The following is a 17,267-nucleotide window of genomic DNA, read 5'->3' as shown; positions in this document are numbered from 1 at the left end:
TGTCCTCTGTGCTGGACAAAAATTGGCAAAAATACAGATTGAACCATGCTGAGTCTACCAGCAAAATTCCCCTCAAAATAAAGGAAGTGGCATTTCAGAGGGTCTAGATTTCAAAATTTTCCCAGGGGAGCATGCCCCCAGGTCCCCCTATGATTGCTGTGCCTTTGACAGGATTTCCATTCAAAATCCTGTGATGAAAAAAAATTCAGGCTGGCTAAAACACTGCAACCGACAGACTGAATCTGTGTGGCCCAGGTTGTAAATGGTTACTGTAAGACTATGTTGTATAAATAAATAGTTGCTGTAAGACAAGGCACGATCTACACACAGTTTTTCCCGATATCGGCGAGCCTACAACCTCTCGCCGCTTTTTTTCATCGTCTAGATGGAACTACTATATCGCCATTACGATATCGGGAAAATTTCTCCCGAAAGGTCCAGACCATTCGTACGATAGCTTAACAGGGGTCCCCGACAGCTTCCGCGCGCGTGTAGATGTGTCCTGACTTCGGAAGGGCTCATTAGCATAGAACGCAGGCTCATTAGGCTATATAGCTGTTTATGACTGCAAGCGCCATGGGTGTCCCGCGGCCAGCGTTCCAGATCCCTCCCGACACATCCACAGATATCGGTAAAAACTGTGTATAGATTGGGCCTAAGTCCTGTGCCTGGCTCTGCTCCAGGTCTGCACCTCACATCGGCTCCCTGGGACAGGGCATTAATGTCCCCGGGGAAGAGTCATTACGCACTAAAGAGGGATTGATCACTCAGCAATCATTATGTGGTCTAGGGATGGTACACTGATGAAGTGGGTGGGTTGGTGGATTCTGAAGAATGTATAGGGAACAGAGTGATGGCATTTTAGTGGAAAAGGTCATTTTATTTCTTACTTTTCCAATGATTGATAAAATTCAATAACAGCCAATCAGCACCAAGGACAGGGATTGGGTACTGTGTATTAAATGCTATTACTAACACAGTAATTTGCAGTTGATAGTGAAGTTAATAGTTTTTTTATCTGTACAATTTGCATTATGTTTATCTTGTGTATCTTATGATTAGTCTGTAGTCTGTATATGTATGTCTGCATGTATGTGTATATGTATGTTTTTATTGCTCAAACTTCAAATCCTAGAAGACTAGCCCTACATAGGGCAAAATGGTATCATAGTAAAGAAATAAGGGAATTTTCTGTTGATTTACAAACAAACAAACAAACAAATAAACAAACTAATGCTAGTACACACACTTTTGTTCTACGTGTAGAGGTTATTTAATAACTCCTATCATAACACAATGTATAACGTTACATTAAACCAATGATGTTCTCTTTTGATTTTAAGGACTGGAAGTTGCCAACAACCGAGGAATACATCTGGACTGGCCAACCCACACACATGACCTCTACCACCCTGTGACCTTGAACAGATGGACAAAGTGTGCCCTTGACCTTGAGGCTAAACCATGCGGGAACACCGAGGGATTTTCCTTTAAGAACTTTAATGGGACTCCATCACGAAGTGCATTACCATCATCATCATCATCGTCACAATCAGCCTCCCATGGAATCCCCTGTACTGAGGAAATGGGCACGGCTAAGGTAAGAAGCCGTTTTGCAGATCTTATTAGTAGCTATATATATATATATAGTGGAACTCTTTAGACTTTTCTTTGCAACAATTTCTTAGATATGCTGAGGACACACATTTTTTATGTGAGTCCAGGAGTGTCTGTGACGCAGGTCAAGCTTTGCCCCGAGTGTGCAGTCCTGAATAAGAATTTATATCAAGTGAAAGAGAAAAGTATCAGATGTCCTATGATTAACAGATTCTTACCAAATTTAAATTGTCCTACAAGTAAGTATAAATATAAGTAGTAAATATTCATCAAAAGGGCAGTATATAAACTTGAAGCTGTGGAGAAACACTGACTCTAACTAAACTTACTGCCTGAAACTGTGTAAATGTAAGAAAATACAGACTTCCCCCAGAGATAGTCCAATTTAGATCGACCCAAGATCCAACAAGTCAAATCGGCCAGAAAGTCAGGAAGCTTTATTCCAATCAAGGAATTACTCTCTGGCACAAGATCTCTTCCTTCTCTGCTTACACTCAGTATTTTATGAGTCAAAACACTCCACTGCCAGCAGACTAGTCCCATGATAGTAGAAGCCTGTGTGGCCCAAGGGCTAGAAAATAAGAGACAGGCACTGTCCTGTGCACCAAATGGTGTTGGAAGGATTTTAACAACTATTAGGATTTCTTTAACCTTCTTCACTCACTTCACAAGTCCTAGAAGTTTCCGTTTCCTTGATCACAAGGTTAAAGACGCGTCCCTAAGTTTCTTAGAGGTCAAGTCAGCCCTTGGAGGTTAATGTGAGTCTCAGATCCCTCCCAAGGAGCCAGAGTTATGTCTCAAGACGTCTTCCCTCCGTCTGGGCTCCATCCCTCTCCATCGCTCAGGCGGTAAGGAGCCCTGATGGTGACATTGACCTCCGCTTGTCTCAAGGTCAAGTGGAAAATTGAACACAGGGGGAACATTGACCTCTGACCTGGGCAGGGGGGGCTCAGTTCTGGGGTTAACATCACTATTTAAAACACCAGGGGAAGTCTTATTGGGTAAGTGCCAAATAGCAGTACTCAAGCAACTGGATATGAGTTTGGAAATGGTAAGATGTTTCAGATAACGTCATTTTTCATCAGTGATGCAGAAGAGATCTTGTTGGAGAGTGTACGCCTTGATCTACGTATTGGTTAAGTTTATTTGTTTGTTTATTTCGATCTCCATTAGAACTCACAAATCACATGTAAATTTTATTCTTCCTGGAGTCCATACACAGGGATCGAAATACTTTTTTCTGCATATCTGCACTGGTGCAGGTGGCATTGAAAATTACCTGCACCAGACAAATTTTACCTGCAGCTGAATCTAGGAAGTATGGATCATACTGAAATTGTTCAGGAACCATTTATTTTTAGTTTATACTTAATAGGTGGTAACAATCAATGCAGCTAATAACAATCCAAATGCATCTACACCATAGGATATTTATGTATAAAACCTAGTACATGGACCAGTGCAGGTTTGGTGCAGGTAGAAAACTAGAAATACCTGCACAGCTCCAATCTTACCTGCACTAACATGCATATGCAGGTGGTATTTCGAGCCCTGATACAGAATTACAAAAGGTAGTCCAACAGTGTTGCCACAGTTCCAAAATGTATGTAGCCTATCATAGTGCTCTAAGGCTGATATTTTCTGTTATAAGGTATTGTCCAGTATCAAGACTTTATTTTGTAGTAGAAGCTTCGTTTGTTGCCAGCAAGAGAGAGAGAGTGGCTATTTAGTTGAAACAAGGAGGTTTAAACCTCCTTGGTTCAAAAACCATTGAGCTTTTCAATAATGATATAGATAAAAACCTGTAAGAGAGACTGTGACTGTGTGCCTGAAACTCCAAAAGTTACCATCAGAAATTACCACAAACAGTAAGTTAAACATTATATCAAAATTATAACTCTGCTCAATGTCCAGTGCTTCAATATTGTCTAATTTGCTTTTTTGGAAAATTGATCACAACAGATTATATGTTCCTTAGATGAGATAAAAAGCGCTCCTTGATGCCCCTGTTTCCTTATTCATGGGTAGTTCAAAGCCTAAGACTGAGTCTGAAGCCATAATAACAGTACATCACTTCCTAATGGGTCTTTACTTTGACAGTTGAAAAATACGGGGGCAATTTGGTTCATGCACTACTTTCCACATCAAAAGCGCTGATTTAAACCTCCAACCCAAATGTCCTCTAAATCTTTGCAAGTCCGATTCTGTCTGTCTTTGGTTTTTCTTTATTTATAGACGTTTTGGCCGAACATCTCAGATCAAAGAGCCTGAGTTAGTGGTGAGGTTGCACTGTTCAGAAGAAGGTAGAATTATTGAACTGTAAGGTTTTGAAGGTTAATATTGTCACTGTTAGTGAAACAACCAGAGGGGCAAGTAGAACAGAAAGAAACAACATCCTGACTGACGGGATTCGAACCCGCGCCAAACCCGGGCAGCTGGATCACAAATCACGACCACTATCGCTGTAGCCGTCGCCACAAAAGCACTAGTGCCTTTGAGCAAGGACGATAGGCAGTACTTAAACACCACTGTTACACTACTCCCCCTTTTCTTCAAGATTCGTCCTCGAATATCCGAGTTCGACATCCCTGTGTGGCACATCCGCTAGCCTGTTACTCACAGGGTCGGCATGGGAACCAATGAAACAACCAGAGGGGCAAGTAGAACAGAAAGAAACAACATCCCGACTCCCGGGATTCGAACCCGCGCCGAACCCGGGCAGCCGGATCACAAATCACGACCGCTATCGCTGTCGTCACAAAATCACTAGTGCCTTTGAGCAAGGACGATAGGCAGTACTTAAACACCACTGACATTAGTAGTAAGAAAGAAAATAACATTTCTGTTAAGTGATTGATTTTTCTGTTCAGCTTATATATAATCGCAAAGAATATGACTCTCAGTTGCCTTAGTAAAAACCTCTTCGATTTGTTACATTTTATTGATATTCAGTCAAACAGTGATCGCAGGTTTGAATTTCAAGGTTTTACTTCTTGATTGAAGAACCATTCTTGTGCACTTCAAGAAAATTAGCACAGAAGATACAGCAATGGGATGTGATGTTGCTGTAAGTTGACACACCTATTGAAGAAGTCTAGAATTATTGTGTGCTCAAGACTTGAAAGAGAAGATAGAGGAGTTCATTTCTGTTCGTGATTGATTTTTCAGTCATTTCCTGCGATGAAAAGAAAGGAAGACGCCATCAAGATAGGAAACTACATTTGGTGCTTTTCTAAGCATGTAACTTTAGAACCCAAAGATTTTTATCTTTTGCCTGCACCATCAATAGTGTTGAGTTGACAGTCAGCAAAAAGAAAAGAGAACTAATTTCGACTGCTATTGAGTTGTAATTACCCCTTGGAAAACCCATTACGGAGACTTCCGACTCCTATTGTGAGGGATTGAAAGTAACATAATGAAAGGCAACACCTCTGACTTCAAATTTTTAATAGTTTCTTTAACTTACAACTAAAACACTAATTGCTGATCTGGAATATTGTATATAGGAGAAATCGTCAACCAATTTAAAATAAAGGCACTTTTCTTGCGAGTCAATGTCTGTCAGACACCTTCCTCAGAGCTTCTATATTTCTCCTAAAAGTATGTGCCCTATTCTACCAACCTGACGAAATCCGTTTCTGAACAGGAATACCAACATAAAACAGAGTCTCAGGTTCAGAAATTAAAGAAATATTGTCAAGTTCATGTTTTCCTAAATCCTGCCCTGTTTTCACGATGCCCTACTTCTACTCTAACGCTAGCTAGTTACCTTTATCCGTGGGGTAACCTTTATCCGGAGCTTTTATACATTTGATACGGGATATTTAGGAATAAGTCGACAGACAGTTCATAGTTTCAAACTGCTGTAGTGTGAAAGAATTGCAATTTGAAGTTTCTGCCGACTTGATATCCCTTAATACCTCTTTCCAAAAAGCGATGGATATAGGTTACTTTAAATAAATCAGGATAAAGGTGAACTGGCATTACAACGTTTCCTAAAACCAAAGAAATGAATTGAAATGGCCTCAACTTATTATAAGTATATCATATTCCATAAATATTTTATCTTCTGCAGAATAAGAACATTATTCAGACGGCATATTCAGGTCAGTAGTCACTCCGGAACGCATTCGCACAACTCAACAAGGTCGTAAAGCGACTCAACAAGGTCATAAACTTTTAGCACAGACAGGAATATCCCGAGGGGTCAGAGGTCACATGGCTGAACCATCCATCTGTGCTCCATGGAGCAAAGTGGTCTGTGTTACTAGAATATGCAATAACTTCTGGTCTGTGTCCCTGTGGTGCAAGCGGTAATGCAACCCCTCTGCTTGGCCATCTGAATCGAATTCTGTGAGTTCAATTCTAGCAATGTCTGTGTTTGAAGGCAATTTAGCGACATATCAAACCTCTGTATGTAAAAGGACCCAGCACACTTATCAGAGGGTCAGTATGGGGGGTCCGGACAACAATTTACGCTGAATTCAGGAGAACCCCCTACGTATTACGCTAAATCAAGGAAGGCAATTACGCTAAATTTCGTCATCTCCCTACGATTTACGTAGATAAGATGGTTTTCCCTACGAATTACGGGAAATAAAATACCTGGCTGCCTACGCCTTACGTAAAAGAGCATGCAGACCCTCTTATCAAAAGACTATTGGTGATCTGTAGCAAAGGGGGCACACCTAACACAACGTCAGACTTTTAACTCAGAAAAGTCACAACCTCAGCTTCTGAGACAGCTAAGAACTAAACATGCCACTAGTGACTACATTTTTGTACAATTCCTATTTCATATATCATTGTTAGGGTTCTCAAATAGTTTACAGCAGTTAACACGACAAGATAAAAGCTCAATGATGAGAATAAATCTGCAATCTGACTCTCTTCACTCTATGAAATTGTGACTTTCTCGTCATATTGTTTTCATGCTGATTTTCAAGTTCACCATGTTTGCTTGTAGAAATTCAAGAAACAAGGAATCAATCTGGTGTGGATCTCCTAAGACCCACTCAGGAACGGTTGGAGGTTTAGTCTGTAGGGAAGCACGTTTATCAGTCCCCTGGGGCAGGTTTGACGTCAGGTTTGGAGCTTTGTGATCACGGTACGCCCTCAGGACATGTGGGAGGATTATCGGGTACACACTGACCTCTGACCTCCACCGGTGACGGTTTTGGTTTGACCTTTGACCACTGATTTTGAGGCTAGATTATTCAGGGTACGCACAGAGTTTCAGAAGGTGAATTCTGGCACATTATATTCAAGTTTTCTCTCAGCCCTTGTCAACTTGCTTAAATATGACTTGTGTATCAAGATTATATACATGCATTTACAGTACCACAAAATAATAATATGATTTTTCATGTAAATATTGTTAAAATGTTTTAAGAACAGGAAACAGGCAATAAAATCATTTGCCTCGTTTACTTTAAGGTTATCTAACTTAATGCATTTACTCCATCTTGCGCATGGATATGCAAGAAAGATAATTGTCATTAACTATCACTACTGTACAGTACTGTACTGAATGTTTCAACCTCAAACTTGAAAACAGTTAAAAGTCCTTTCTAACAACCACAAAATATACCCAAGTATGTTAATTTACAGTATTTTGTACCATGTATGTAAAAATTTGTGCATGATATTATAAACTTATAAGATTCTTTAGGACTTTTAATGATGTGAACTGTATCACTATCATGTACTTTGTCTGACCTTGAGCCTCTTCCCTCATGACCTTAATGAAAAAGAGCTTTCATGAATAAACAAAGGTTAAAATAAACAAAAATCTAATCACTCGGAGGCAGTCTGGTAGGTTTGAGTTGAGTTCTCCTTTTACTGAACCCAGTCTGTATACTACTTTAAATGCAGAAACTTTTGCGGTGGTTTAATGTTCGCGGTTTTCGCGGTGGACGCTTCACTGCAAACTTAAAACCACCCGAACATTTTTCTATGACAGTAAGAGACTACAGTGCATGGTGCTACCGGGAACTTAAAACCACTGCAAAAAGTCCTTTTTCCTGCTATAGCGAAATTAAATCCCCCGCAAACTTAAATGCATTTACAGTAACTCCTGTCTGACTCCTGTTTTATCTGGCATTCCCAGCATGCACTACATTCCTGGTGTCGGGTTTCACTGGGGGCTACTGTGCACTCACAACTGCAGCTGGAGGGCCTGCATGGGGTTTAATGGGTACCCTGATTACAAAGGTCATTCTGTGATTATTATAATTTTCAACATGGGAACACAGTGACTATCTACTAGTAGTAGATGGTACTGCTGAGTCAGACATAATGCATATTAATTTTAATATATATGAACTCTTATAAGTCTGCATGAGATTCAATATATAAGACTGACATGAAGAAGAGAAGTTAAAAGAAATCTACTAAAGCATCATATCAGAAGTACCCGGATATAGATGATGATAATGATAATATTGTAATGATAATATACACCCTATATTATTAATTATTATTATTATAATCATGATAATCTAATTGCTTAAAGAGTATTCCTGCAATACAGCCTACTTGCAGCCATTGGCTGAATTGACAGGCATGTCACTTGTCACATGTTCACAGGTCAATATAGTATTACACAATAATCTCTTTTAAAACATGAATATCATAAATACTATGCTATTATGATAGTAGTAAAGTAGGAATAGAAGTATCAGTAGAAGTAGTAACAAAAGGAATGATAGAATGAATAGCTGAATGAATTAGTCAGATGTGCAAGAAGATTAGGACTGCTGATTTGTTTATTGTGAGGTCATGACCTGGTGACCCCAGAAGTGACCTGACATTGGGGTTTAAGGCATATGAGTTCTATAGCTGCATCTAGAACCCTGCAAGGTGACTTTGGGTTACATACAGTGTATTATTGACCTTGGCCATGGTGATGATCGGCGTCAAGGTCATGGTACTATAACTAAGGTCAAATTTATAAGGTTACCCTAGGGATAAAGGTGAACTAGCGTTAGACCTTAGATGGACTTTCCTCTCATGACTAACCTATGTCCTTTCAGCATCTGACACAGCAACAATGACATTCCACAAAACTTGGCAAGGTAACCATCACTGAAAGTCTCTCAAACTTGGATCACATGAATGTTAAAGATGTAACCAACATCCACTCAATACCTGACACTGTGACAACAGCGACATACCACAAAACTTGGCAACGTAACCATCACTGAAAGTCTCTCAAACTTGGATCGCATGAATGTTAAAGATGTAACCAACATCCACTCAATACCTGACACTGTGACAACAGCGACATACCACAAAACTTGGCAAGGTAACCATCACTGAAAGTCTCTCAAACTTGGATCACATGAATGTTAAAGATGTAACCAACATCCACTCAATACCTGACACTGTGACAACAGCGACATACCACAAAACTTGGCAACGTAACCATCACTGAAAGTCTCTCAAACTTGGATCGCATGAATGTTAAAGATGTAACCAACATCCACTCAATACCTGACACTGTGACAACAGCGACATACCACAAAACTTGGCAAGGTAACCATCACTGAAAGTCTCTCAAACTTGGATTGCATGAAAGTTAAAAATGTAACCAACATCTGCTCAACACCTGACATGACAATGACATACCACAAAACTAAGCAAGGTAACTCTAAATTCTAAAGTGTCTCAATTTGGATCACATGAAAGTTAAAAGTAATTGAGAAGACCAGAGGACCAAACAAGCCATCGTGGCCTTGAAAACTTGATTATCAATCAATTAATCAATCAATCAATCATCCGTAGGAATCAGTTATGATATAATGATAATAAGATTAAGTTGTGTACCGTAAAACTTAACCTAACTGTATCTGTAACCTGCAGTGGTGTTTCTGTAACCCCTATTGCAGCCCCAGCTTGTTATTGCGCATGCAGTGTTCCAGTAACCCCTATGGCAGCCCCATGTTGTTATGGATGCTCCAAGAGGAGTGACGAAAGACAACAAGTGTTACCTGGGTGGGGAGGGGGGCCGGCCCGGGACTTCTCAGCATCACCACTAAGGAACAGGAAAGATAATCATTTATAATATGATAATTATTATTATTATTCTAAAATCATTACCATTGAGTTGAAATGCCATTATGTAAATCACTCCTCATAATTTTGTTCTCAATAATAAGTATTCAAGAAACTTAGATCCTATGTTGATAATAATCATAATTTTCTTTGGGAAATCCTAATAGTATGACTGTTTCATAGATAGAAATACCAAAGTTGATTATTCTCAAATGTATGCTTACAAAACAGTTTTCACTGATAAGAGTATGTTTGCTATTTTATCAATTAACCTAACAATTAGGGGTCCAGTTTAATTGTAGACAAATCATATCAAGTGCAAGATCTTTATTGTATTTGGGTAAATTCAGAAAAAAACAATTAACAATTCCATCAAAAATATGACTGACACATTATGGAAATTCATATTTCATCTATTTCAATTATCTCTCTCTAGAAAAAAATGTCAAAATCCTCAAGTTGTTCAATTTACAAGATTTGTCAGTTAATTTTTCTTTTAAAATTGGAAAAAGTTATAAATTTTTTAAAATGAAGATGCAATACTGATCTATGTAGTAAGAACTTTGGTTCATAACATAATCCATAGTTGTAAAGCTTCCACATGCCGATTTAAACACACTGAAATGCCGGGACTGCATGTAGCAATTCTGGTCTATCTTTAACCATGCCATGTGTCAAACATAGTCCAGCCCACAACTTATCAATTAGTCCCCATAATTAGTGTCACTAACGATGTCCCGTTACCTCTGAGTCAGTACCATGTCCACTGCAGAGTTTCCCACATGTGCTCACATAAAAACATAAACCGGTCGGCTGAGGAGGGGAGGAAGTGAGAGCATGTAGAGACAGGAGGGAGGAGGGCCACATTACGCAGGACAAACCCTCTCCGCAATGTGAGCCTCACGGCTATATTTAGGCACAGCCTGCAGTTGTTACAGGCAGCCCAGCGGTGTGGCAGATTAGGCTTCGCTACAGTAACTGCAGTTGTTACAGGCAGCACAGCGGTGTGGCAGATTAGGCTTCGCTACTGCACCACAGGGGAACACTGATACATCAACTCAGGGTGCAAACTGTTACATCGAAACTGTTACATTATTACCAGGGAACATTGATACATCAACTCAGGATGCAAACTGTTATGTCTAAACTGTTACATTATTACAGGGGAACACTGATACATCAACTCAGGGTGCAAACTGTTACGTCGAAACTGTTACATTATGGCATTATCATTTAAAATGTAATTCATTCCTAACACTTTACTCAAGCTAATCTTGACTGCGATGATTATCTCATGCTAGTTCAGACTGCTACAATTATTGCTACATCACAACATCTATCATCTACTCATGACTTGCTACATGTTCTTAATATGACTGTGGCAATTCCTGTGATGATGTAGCAATCTTAGACAGGTGCAGTGCACTTGTCTAAAATTGCTACAGCTTCTCATCATTTTAACTGACTCCAACATCGATGATTGCATCATTGCAAGGTCCATGAGTGTAGCCTGGTATCCAGCCGTAATATAGCTCCCGAGTCTCTTCTCTCCTCTTCTTCTTTACGTACTTGCGAAGAGGAGAGAAGAGACTCGGAAGCTATATTACGGCTGGATACCAGGCTACCATGAGTGTCCAAGACTCCAAGTCATTGATTAAGTAGTCATTGGCTTTTTGGCACCCAAGGAAAGGGATTTCTCCAGGGATAACACAAGAACCTATGAACCAGTCCCTGATGGGCTCATCTCTGAAGTCAAAAGAAAAATATTTCACTTGGAGGCTTGGGACCCTAAGGCACTGACTTCTGTTAGATAACTCAGGAAGTTCTGAGTCGATCCCTGTAAGTTGTTAGAGATGTACATGTACTTTTGTGGCTGATTGTCTTGTCTTAATTGTGTTTTAGCTAATTGAATAACATGCTCAAATGATTCTTAAAGCATAATTAATGTAATACAGTAATTGAACATTATTGATCTAAAGCATAAACATTTGAACAATTAGGGACTGATATAACAACAATAGCTGATTTCATTAATTTGCATTAATTAAGTAAAATCAATTAGGATCCATTTTGAAAATTGATACCATGAGTGATTGCTGTATGGAGTATTAATAACTGACTGGAAACTTTGATGGAAATCAAGTGATCAGTTTTGATGCTAATTGGGGAATTTTATCGATTTATTTTTGTGCTATGAGAGAAGTATAATAATATTATGCCAGATTGACAAAATTGCACCTAAAGTTTGACATAGTTCTGCTAGGTTACATTCTGCAAAAAATTTATTTGATCTTTAATATCTTTTAAAGTTTTTTTTCATTATTTTTATATCAGCTGTCTTCTTCATTAATCATAATGGATAACTTGCAAGTTAATTACTTCCATCATTTATTTGATATATCATTTGGTACTAGCTACTATAAATGATAAAAATAGTAAAATGAAATGTTCAGTCCCTTTTTTTATCTTAAAACATTTGATATAACTAGTTCTTAAGGCTAAATAAACACTTTGCTGATATTTCTGTCTGTTGTCCCAGCCATGACCTACTGGTGCACTTCAGACTGTACAACAATATTTGGCGTCCATCTTTCTCCCGACCTCCGGTACAGAGGTCAACCTTCTCGTGTTACATCTGTAAAAGGTAATGTTATGGTTGGGGACCTGAAGCTTGTTTGGGAGTCTTATCGCTGTCTGATGGCAGTTTTATGTAACTCACAGTTAAGTACTGCCAGTGGCTGGCTTCCAACCGCATAGTCTGTGCCAGGGACTGAGTTCTGTGTGCAGTTTGCAGTAAACACAGTCAAGCCTGTACAAGGGACAACCTCTACGTAAGGACCACCTTGCCATTCATATACAGTCAAACCTGTACAAGTGACCACCTCTACATTAAGACCACCTGGCCATTGATATACAGTCAAACCTGTAGAAGTGACCACCTCTACATAAGGACCACCTGGCTATTGATGCTTTGCTAATATCAATCGAAAAGCATTTTTTATTGCTCGATATTGTGTTTGCAGCAATTTGCCAGAAGAACAAAATTTCCTGCCTTTGCAACCATTTTATTTATCATGGCTATTAGCCTACTGTCCTATTCTGGAAACCAACTTTGGCCCAGAGCCAAACACAACCTTCCCATCCTGCCAGTCTTCAGTTGCACCATCTTCTGCATCACATCTTGTACTAAGTTATATTGTGTATTCAAATTTATTTATTTATTTATTAGGATTCTCCATATACAACGACAATGGTGGGTATGGCAGAACAGGTGTCAAAGGACACCTTTTCAAAACCACCATACCGATAAGCAAATAACTAGGGACACACATCATTACAAACAAACACACACACAGACTAAAGCCAATGCCTCCATTTTTACAGCGGTAACCTGACTGAAAACAGACCCCATCTACAGTGCCCACAGATAATGACATTACCAGATCCCGGAGGATTCCTTCCTGTACATGTCTGGTACCTCCCCTGGAGGGGTTGTTCTAATATGTCATATAGTGGACACCTGATATCCCCATAGAGACTCTGTATGACCATAAGGATCTATGGACAGACTGCAGCATTTGTTGCACATCATCAATCAGGATGGCCGGCAATCAGCGACCAAGTACAAAAAGAAATAGCCAGCAAAAGTGTATTATGAGCAAAATAAAAAGCGCCTAGAGAGCCTGCTATGGAGGCTATACACCTGAGGACAACGTTCGACTTATCAAACATTGCTTTCTGACTAAAACAACTTACCTGAGTGTTCAGAGGTAATCCCATAGAAGTGTGTTTAAACTGTGGTTATTACCTCTATTTGTTGATGACAATAAAGTATTATTCGTCCGTCAACTTGACGATGACCGAATTCATTCGTCATCATATACATTAAAGATCAGCCTTCGTCTTATAAAAAGATAGAGGTAATCCCTTAGAAGCATGATGTTTAAATTGTGGTTAGTACCTCTTAGTTAGTTCATTCATCTGTAAATTTGATTAGGACAATTTTCATTGTCATTTGTTTTTGATGCTGATTGGGGAATGTTATCAATGTGTTTTTGTGCTATTAGAAAAGTATGCCAGATTGAGAAAATTGCAGCAAAGGTTTGACATAGTTCTGCTGGGTTACATTCTGTTTGGAATTCTGTTAGTTCATTCATCTGTAAATTTGATGAGGACCATTTTCATTGTCATTTATCATTGATTTATGACTTCGACTTATATATAGTAACATGCTTTCTGAAATCTGACTATACAGTGTCTTACCTGAGTCCAAAGAAGCTCGATGTTTATACCGTGGTTAGTAGCTACGTTTGACAAGGACTGCATAAATTCATTTATCTTTATATACGTCTGAGAACTCGGACTTATAAAAACATGCTTTCTGAAATCTGACTGACACCTTACCTGAGTGTTTAAAGATAATCCCATAAAAGCGTGATGTTTAAGCCGTGGTTAGTAACTCCAGAGAGAGAAGAGTAACTCCAGTTGTTGCTGATTGCGGTTGCTACATGAAGCACTGATCCCAGCTGTCTCTGTGCGCTTGTTATCCGGGTTAGACTGACATACGACACGTCAGCATCACTCCAACCTGTGTTAAACCGTTCACCCGGCCCAGCCCAACCCTGACGGGACATTCCCTTCTGTATATTTGGGCATGCAGACCTAAAAACCAGCGGCTCCAGTTTCCTGATAACTTCTGTCATTTAGGCAACACCAATCTGATTTGTTGGTCCTCAGATTTAAAGAAAAAATTACAGGAAAAACGGAGTGAATATACTCATAGTTCAATGTGCTAGTTTTTCCATCTTCTTGTTGAATATGCAGTCCGATGCACACGATTTTAACATGTCTTAATACCTTGTGCCCTCTGGATGCCCTAATTCCAGAAAAAGGTTGACATGTAACTGGATATGTAACACTAAGTATTTTATTTGTCATACATCTTGTCCTTGTACTTATTGTTTGTCCAAGACTCAATAAAGATGGTTTTGATGTTTTCTTCCCTGTCTGCACTTAATAATGACTGTTTGCTTTTTACCTTGAAATGTATGAGAACCCAGAAAATAAATTGTTTTGGCCTTAGGCCACAGCAAGTAAATTTTAGTTGTACCCTGGAACACACAGTTTTAGGTATTGATGATAAATTAAAGTTTTATTTTCGGTCTGTTGTATTGCTAAAGTTTCACTTGTTTGATACTGCCCAACAAACAAGGAAAAAATTGCAATGGCCTGTCTCCAGTATGTTCAATAAAATAATGTATGTTTGTTTGTTTGTTTTACATGTATTAGGATCTCCATTAGCGATACCACCGAGTTGGTACCACTAATCTTCCTGGAGTCCGAAACTTATATATATATATATATATATATATATATATATATATACAATAAAAACGAACATATTGAGATTATTACGGAATTCTATACTTTCGAATTCCTTGAAATAACGTTTGAATCTTTTTGAAAATCATCCATTGAGTAATTCATGCACCTAGACAACATACGTGACTGTTAGTCGTAACACGCAATCTCTACGCTCAAAATCTTCTCAAAATCTTCTACGCTTCCAGTCAGTGATGATAGTGATACCAACAAGTGTATCAGATGCGTCGATGAAGGTTAGACATCCAGGTAATAAGATACCCCAAATAGCAGTTACTCAAGCAACTGGATTTGGTTTTGGAAATGGTCAAATGTTTCAACTACTGTTCTTCAGAACACTTTTACATATCAATCCACAGCTAGAATATATAAACCCTCTCCAACTAGATCTCTTAAGTGTCACTGATGAAAACTGCTTGATAGTAGTTGAAATGTCTGACCGTTTCCAAAACCGTATCCAGTTGCTTGAGTAACTACGTTTTGGCGTAGTGTATCAGATGTTCTGAGTTGAAAGGCCAGTCTGAGAGAGGTGCAGGTCTAGTTGCTGCATGCCACTTTTGATGACTCTAAAATGTCGCCTGATTTATCCATTTTGGTGCAATTTGACTTGGAAATGTTGATAATTTTCTCACCAATAAAAGTCTGAACTTGCTGCACTATGGACAATAATGACAATCTGCTGATTTTTTTTATCCTTAAGAGTTAGTGAATTGGCATGTTCAATCAGTTAGCTGTACTTGTATTGAACTGTTTCTGCCAGTTCATTGTAGTGATGCCCCTCAGCGACACCCCAGTCGGGTTTTTAGAGGGTAAGGAAGACGAAGACGAAGAAGAGTGATGGATGTCACTTGAAACGTCCAAAATCTTTATTTATTATCTAGTTGTAGAAATTGAATTGCATTTGAATATTGTTTACTTGGATGTCTAACCTTCATAAACATAGTGCTAGATATCTATTAAATTTGATCCAATTTGATATCACATTTCAAGTTGCAAGTATGTTATAAATATTCTGATTATAGAATCATATTTTTATTAAGAAAACATCTTAATTAAGAAATACACCACGATGTTATTTCTTATGATTTATAAAGCAGATTGAATTGTTTGAATCTGAACAAGGAAAGTGCTGCAGTAATCTTTTTTTCTGTTGTGGGGCGCTCTTGTCGGGTCCAAGGTAAACTTATTTCATAAAAGTCGAGCTGAATTTTTTTGTCGTACCAATGACGATACCCTTGGATGTTTACGTGTATTTGGATTGTAATAATACAATTACTGACTGTTGACATCGAATTCTTCAGCCTTGGATATGGAGGATTTTAATAAATTTTACGGTCTAAATCTGACAGCTCCCATACTATATTTTGTTTCTTGAAGGATTGAAAAATATCGGAACGATCAAATAGTTATTGTTTTGCTCATTGCCTTAACATGCATTGGCATAATACCGGTCATAAGCCTTATACCGGTCGATTAAAGATAGTGGAACTTAAAGAGATCTACACATGCAACAATAGTTATTTCTGAGGTATGCACACTTCAGACATCTAGGTGTCCAATACATAATTTACAAAGCATCGATAACAATGCATTCGAAGACAACAAGGCCAAAAGTTTTCAGGTCATTTTCGGGGCAGGCGAGCTCGTCGTGGGACAAACACACTGTCACGTTCATCGCCAGATTTGTAGATAATAATCACATGTGCTCACGGCACAAGACGAACATGATTCAACAGCAATCTTGAATTTCTTTTGGTGACCTACAACCCGTGTAAAAGTGTGAGGAACCGTTGCATAATAGCCCGGATCTACGGCTGAATGGGTCAAATTGAACGTACGCCGCCATTTTCCCGCCATTTTTGATGCTACGGCCAGCAGTAAAGTTTTACGTCATAGCGGTTGTGACGGACCAAAATTAAATGAAAATTCTTGTCAGTATACGCCCATTTTCTCATGACTTTTTGTATGCTCATGTAGATTTTTGTTTTGTGCAACTACTAACAGGAAAGAAAGGAACAACAGAGGATGAATAAAGGTAACATCCATTGGCATAATACCGGTCGGTTTACTGCAATTTCTCAAGCAATGCTAATTTGGCAAATGATCAACGCATCATTTTCTCCAGTTACATGTTGCTGTTACAGCTTACCTTTGCCACTTCTTCTGTGTAAATTATTTTGTCTCTCTGGTCCTGCTAAAAACATAATATCGTA

Source organism: Branchiostoma floridae, chromosome 18 (assembly GCF_000003815.2).
Source record: "Branchiostoma floridae strain S238N-H82 chromosome 18, Bfl_VNyyK, whole genome shotgun sequence".
Lineage (NCBI taxonomy): Eukaryota > Metazoa > Chordata > Leptocardii > Amphioxiformes > Branchiostomatidae > Branchiostoma > Branchiostoma floridae.
The sequence above is the reverse complement of the archived record's forward strand: the minus strand, read 5'-3'. Positions refer to the sequence as shown.